Here is a 6551-nt window from a genome sequence, read left to right on the forward strand (position 1 = left end):
TAGGCTAGCTATGGTTTCATTCTTGGCCGGATTCCTCTAGTTATGCATGGATTTGCATAACCGTTGTTCCCATAGAATGTTTACCCAGTGGTCTTACCCATCTATGCTTGCACCAAATGGCCCTCGGGCAGACTGATGATGACACACACAGGGTATTCTACCCCTTCGTGCTTCAGTGATGCATTGTATGCTTATTTATGAGCAAGATATGATCTTGCTCAGGCTCTTGTGTGGTATACCTCACTCCAGCTCCTAGATTTAATTGTTGTTGTAGAGGATTGCTTCTGTGATTTGCTTGGCTTGCTTGTCCTTCTCCTCCTTACAAGCTTGTGGTGCTTTACTCCATCTGGTACTTGCTCACAGTTGACAGTTCTTGGTGAAACTGTCCCTGGATGGTTTCTGATGGCTTGTGGTTTTTCCTGTTCTAAGTGTTCTTGGTGTTCTTGATGAACTTACCACTCGCTGCTGTCGATGGATGAACAAATGACTAGGGTTCACTCGTTGGAGAAGCTTTTATATGATCTCCCTCTCCTTCTGCGGTCGACAACACAGCCTAGCAAGCTGCCGGTGACTAACCGACGGAGTGTGTGTGTGGTGTGCTGCATGCACACTGCTGTGTGAGCAGCCAAGCTGTGTGTGTGTGTGCAAATTCATGGTACCTGGCTTGTGTCTTGGCTGTGAGATGATCAGCTCGGCAGAGCTGATCCATATCTGCTCAATTTCACTATTCTTCTAACCTGCCAAGTGGTCTTACCACTTGGCATAACTTCTCTTTGGTTGTGTTTATGTGCAGGGATCAAGAATGGATCAAAATGGACTTGGAGTTCATCATATACAAGATCAAATGAAGATGATCTTGTAGAACTTAGTCTAGGCTCATTAAATTGTAATTTTTCTTTATTTTCCTTTCTTCTATTCTGCCCATTTATGTAATGTGTTGTATTATTCTTTTATTTCACTTATGGATATTGTAATGACATTGTAATTTGTGTGATGATCAATAAAGCTCAAAGTTTTCTCTAATGAGCTTTACTTTATTATAATTGTTCATCTTGTTTATTATTGATTATTTACTTAATGAATTTCCTCAATTGAATTACTTAAAGTAATTATTTAATGTTTGAATTTGAAATTCAAATTCAACCTTGGTTTGAATTCAACCATGTCATAACATTTAGAATTCAATCATATAAACTCTCCCCTCTCTTCTCAAAACCCTAAACTAGTGAAGTGAGAAGCAAGTTTGTCGCACTCTCGAAACCCTAACCCTGTAAGGTGTCGAGAGAGAAACTTGTCCCCCTTCGATGCATTTTTGTTTAAAAGCGCCAAATTTCCCCGGAATTTACTATGAAATGCACATCCCTTTCTAAAATCTACCCCTCGATCGTCTCTAAACCTGGGACATTACAGAGGTGTATGGACAAGTTAGGCGGAAGATGGTGCCGTGGGTGGAGAGGAGGGTGCGGATGGTGGTGTTGTCGAACTCCTTGCCGTTGTCAGTTTGGAGGGCGAGGATGGGACGACCGAACTGTGTAGACACATAAGAATAAAAGGCGGTGAGTGTTGAAGCGACATCAGATTTCTTACGAAGAGGAAAAGTCCGGACAAAGTGAGAAAAATCATCGAGAATAACAAGATAATAAAGAAAACCAGAATGACTCGGTATAGGGGACGTCCATACATCACTATGAAGTAATTGAAAAGGAAGAGAAGCAACTGTGGATGAAGTACTAAAAGGAAGCCGAACATGTTTGCCTAGTCGGCAGGCGTCACATGAGTGAGCTGCCATTTTATTACATGAAAAAGAAAAGCCTCTCATTATTTGGCGGAGCGAGGTGGAGCTGGGATGGCCGAGACGAGCGTGCCAAAGGTCGACGCCAGCAGAGCGCCCGAGGTGCAGCGTGAGTGGAGGGAGACGGCTGAACGGGGTACAGGTCGCCGGGACTCTCACAGCGGTGCAAAACCATCCGGGTACGGGCGTCCTTTACAGAAAAACCAAACTCGTCAAATTCCACAGTTACAGAGTTATCGCGAGAAAGAGTTTTGATGGAAACTAAATTCTGAACAAGTGATGACCCACAAGTATAGGGGATCGCAACAGTCTTCGAGGGAAGTAAAACCCAAATTTATTGATTCGACACAAGGGGAGGTAAAGAATACTTATAAGCCTTAACAACTGAGTTGTCAATTCAGCTGCACACTGGAAAAGCACTAGTAACGGGGGTGATGTGAAAGTAGCAATGATATGAGAGTAGTAGTAACGAGTAACACAGCAGCGAGTAATAGTAGTATGAGAGCAATGGCACCGTAAAACGAGCTTGACATGTAGAACGAATATATGATGATGAAAGATGGACCGGGGTTCCCAGCTATCTACACTAGTGGTAACTCTCCAATAACAAGTGTTGGGTGAACAAATTACAGTCGGGCAATTGATAGGATTGAAATAGCATTAAGACAGAATATCAAGATCATTAATCATGTAGGCATGTTTTCCAATTATAGAGCTCAAATCTAAGATCATGCCACTCGGGCCCTAGTGACAAGCATTAAGCATAACAAGATTGCAGCAACAATAACTTCATAAACTTTGTAGATAGACAATCATAACGTAACAATCCATCGGATCCCGACAAACACAACACCGATTACATCAGATGAATCTCAATCATGTAAGGCAGCTCATGAGATCATTGTATTGAAGTACATGGGGGAGAGAATACCAACTAGCTACAGCTAGAACCCGTAGTCCATGGGGGAACTACTCACGGAGCATGATGGAGGCGATGGCGTTGATGGAGATGGCTTCCGGGGCACTTCCCCGTCCCGGCAGGTGCCGGGACGAGACTTCGTCCCCGAATTGGAGTTTCGCGATGGTGGCGGCGCCCCGGAGTCTTTCTCTCGGAGTTTCGTCAAGAGTTACGGTGTTTTTAGGTCGAAAGGGATTTTATATGCGAAGAGGCGGCGCAGGGGGCACTCGGGGCGCCACACCACAGCCGGCGCGGGCCCGGGCCGGGCCGCGCCGCCCTATGGTGTGGTGGCCCTCCGGCCCCTCTCCGACTCTTCTTCGGTGTTCGGACGCTTCCGGGAAAAATAGGAGGTTTGGTCTTCGTTTCGTCGAATTCCGAGAATATTGCCCGAACAGCCTTTCCGGAACCAAAAACAGCAGAAAACAGAAGCTGCACTGTGGCATCTTGTTAATAGGTTAGTTCCGGAAAATGCATGAAATCATCATAAAGTGCAAGCAAAACATGTAAGTATTGTCATAAAACAAGCATGGAACGACAGAAATTATGGATACGTCGGGGACGTATCAGCATCCCCAAGCTTAGTTCCTGCTTGTCCCGAGCAGGTAAACGATAAAAAGAATAATTTCTGTAGTGACATGCTACTTACATAACCTTGATCATACTATTACAAAGCATATGAAATGAATGAAGTGACTCAAGGCAATGATCTATAGTTGCTAACAAGTAGATAACATATAGCAAAACTTTTCATGAATAATACCTTCAAGACTAGTATCAAAAGTCTTGCACAAGAGTTAACTCATAAAGCAATATGTTCAAAGTAAAGGCATCGAAGCAACACAAAGGAAGATATAAGTTTCAGCGGTTGCTTTCAACTTGTAACATGCATATCTCATGGATAATTGTCAACACAAAGTAATATGATGAATGCAAATATGCAAGTATGTAAGAATTAATGCACAGTTGACACAAGTGTTTGCTTCTAAGATGGAAGGAAGTAGGTAAACCGACTCAACATAAAGTAAAAGAATGGCCCTTCAAAAAGGAAAGCATCGATTGCTATATTTGTGCTAGAGCTTTGGTTTTGAAAACATAAAGAGAGCATAACAGTAAAGTTTTGAGAGGTGTTTGTTGTTGTCAACGAATGGTAGTGGGCACTCTAACCCCCTTGCTAGGCAAACCTTCAAGAGCGGCTCCCATGAATTATTATTATTTTTGGGTGGCACTCCTTCCAACCTTTCTTTCACAAACCATGGCTAACCGAATCCTCGGGTGCCTGCCAACAATCTCATACCATGAAGGAGTGTCTATTTTTGTTAATTAATTTGGGACTGGGAATCCCATTGCCAGCTCTTTTTGCAAAATTATTGGATAAGCGGATGAAGCCACTAGTCCATTGGTGAAAGTTGCCCAACAAGATTGAAAGATCAACACCACATACTTCCTCATGAGCTATAAAACATTGACACAAATCAGAGGTAATAAATTTTGAATTGTTTAAAGGTAGCACTCAAGCAATTTACTTTGGAATGGCAGGAAATACCACATAGTAGGTAGGTATGGTGGACACAAATGGCATAGTGGTTGGCTCAAGTATTTTGGATGCATGAGAAGTATTCCCTCTCGATACAAGGTTTAGGCTAGCAAGGTTATTTGAAGCAAACACAAGTATGAACTGGTACATCAAAACTTACATAAGAACATATTGCAAGCATTATAATACTCTACACTGTCTTCCTTGTTGCTCAAACACTTTTACCAGAAAATATCTAGACCTTAAAAGAGATCAATTATGCAAACCAATTTTAACAAGCTCTACGGTAGTTCTCCACTAATAGGTTTAAACTACATGAAAAAAAACTTAATCATGATCTACTTGAGAGCTCAAAACAATTGCCAAGTGTCAAATTATCCAAGACATGATGAGGCATTTTCTGTTTCCAACCAAATATAAATAAGTGCAATAGCTTCCAACTTTTATCATTGAAAATTAAAAGTAAAACGAAGAACACAAGTGTTCATATGAAAAAGCGGAGCGTGTATCTCTCCCACACAAGGATTGCTAGGATCCGAATTTATTCAAACATAAACAAAAATAAAAGCACACAGACGCTCCAAGTAAAGCACATATGATGTGACCGAATAAAAATATAGTTTCGGGGAGGAACTCGATAAGTTGATGAAGAAGGGGATGCCTTGGGCATCCCCAAGCTTAGACGCTTGAGTCTTCTTGAAATATGCAGGGATGAACCACGGGGCATCCCCAAGCTTAGACTTTTCACTCTTCTCGATCATATATCATCCTCCTCTCTTGACCCTTGAAAACTTCCTTCACACCAAACTTCTCATAAACTTCATTAGAGGGGTTAGTACTCAAAAATTTGAATCCACCTTGGTCCTGTAGTGGCACATTGCAAGAACTCAATAAAACATTAGCTACAGCTCTCCACGTCTAGAAAACCTCGCTTAAAGTCCACAAGAGACAATGCAAAAAAGAGACAGAATCTGCCAAAACAGAACAGCCAGTAAAGACGAATTTTAATAAAATACTTCCGTTGCTCAAATCAGAAAACTCAAAACTAATGAAAGTTGCATACATATCTGGGAAACACGCACGTAAATTGGCATATTTTTCTGAGTTACCTACAGGGAAAACAGCCCAGATTTGTGACAGATAGAAATCTGTTTCTGCGCAGAAATCCAAATCTAGTATCAACCTTCGATTAGAGGCTTCACTTGGCTCAACAAAACACAAAACTAAGATAAGGAGAGGTTGCTACAGTAGTAAACAACTTCCAAGACACAAATATAAAACAAAGTACTGTAGCAAAATAACACATGGGTTATCTCCCAAGAAGTTCTTTTCTTTATAGCCATTAAGATGGGCTCAGCAGTTTTTATGATGCACTCGGAAGAAATAGTATTTGAAGCAAAAAAGAGCATCAAGAGGCAAATTCAAAACATATTTAAACCTAACATGCTTCCTATGCATAGGAATCTTGTAAATAAACAAGTTCATGAAAAGCAAAGTAACAAGCATAGGAAGATAGAACAAGTGTAACTTCAACAATTTCAGCATATAGAGAGGTGTATTAGTACCATGAAAATTTCTACTACCATATTTTCCTCTCTCATAATAATTTTCAGTAGCTTCATGAACAAACTCAACAATATAACTATCACATGCAGCATACTTTTCATGATTTCCAAACACATAATTTTTATCAAGTTCAAGAATAGTGGAATTAAAACTTTCAAACTTACTTTTATTAATAATATAACAAGGTAGTTGATCAATCTCAATAGATATGGGACTCATAGAATAAGTCAAGAACTCTCCAATCCCATTTTCATTAGTAGTACAATTAATATTATCAAGTAACATAGGACCATCATCTAGAGCTTTATCATAAACATTTGCCAAGCAAAATTCTTTAGTACCATGCATTTCGACATCGAGGCACAAACAAAGCATTATCATAAGATTTATCAAAGTAGCATGGATTATCATAAATAACAGTAGCATAATTATTCTCACAAGTTTTACTCATAGGGAATATTTCAAGAGAGTCCACAGGAACATAACATTCAACCTTTTCCGGTAAGCATGGAGGACAATCAAATAGTGTAAGAGATAAAGAGTTACTCTCATTAGAAGGTTGGCATGGGTAGCTAATCCATTCTTCCTCCTTTTGTTCGTCGCTCTCTTCTTCTTTTTCATCCAATGAGCTTTCAGGTTCATCAATTTCCTCCTCTTTTTCATCCAATGAGCTTTCAGGTTCATCAATTTCTTCTTCCACT

The sequence above is a fragment of the Lolium rigidum genome, chromosome 3 (assembly GCF_022539505.1).
Source record: "Lolium rigidum isolate FL_2022 chromosome 3, APGP_CSIRO_Lrig_0.1, whole genome shotgun sequence".
Lineage (NCBI taxonomy): Eukaryota > Viridiplantae > Streptophyta > Magnoliopsida > Poales > Poaceae > Lolium > Lolium rigidum.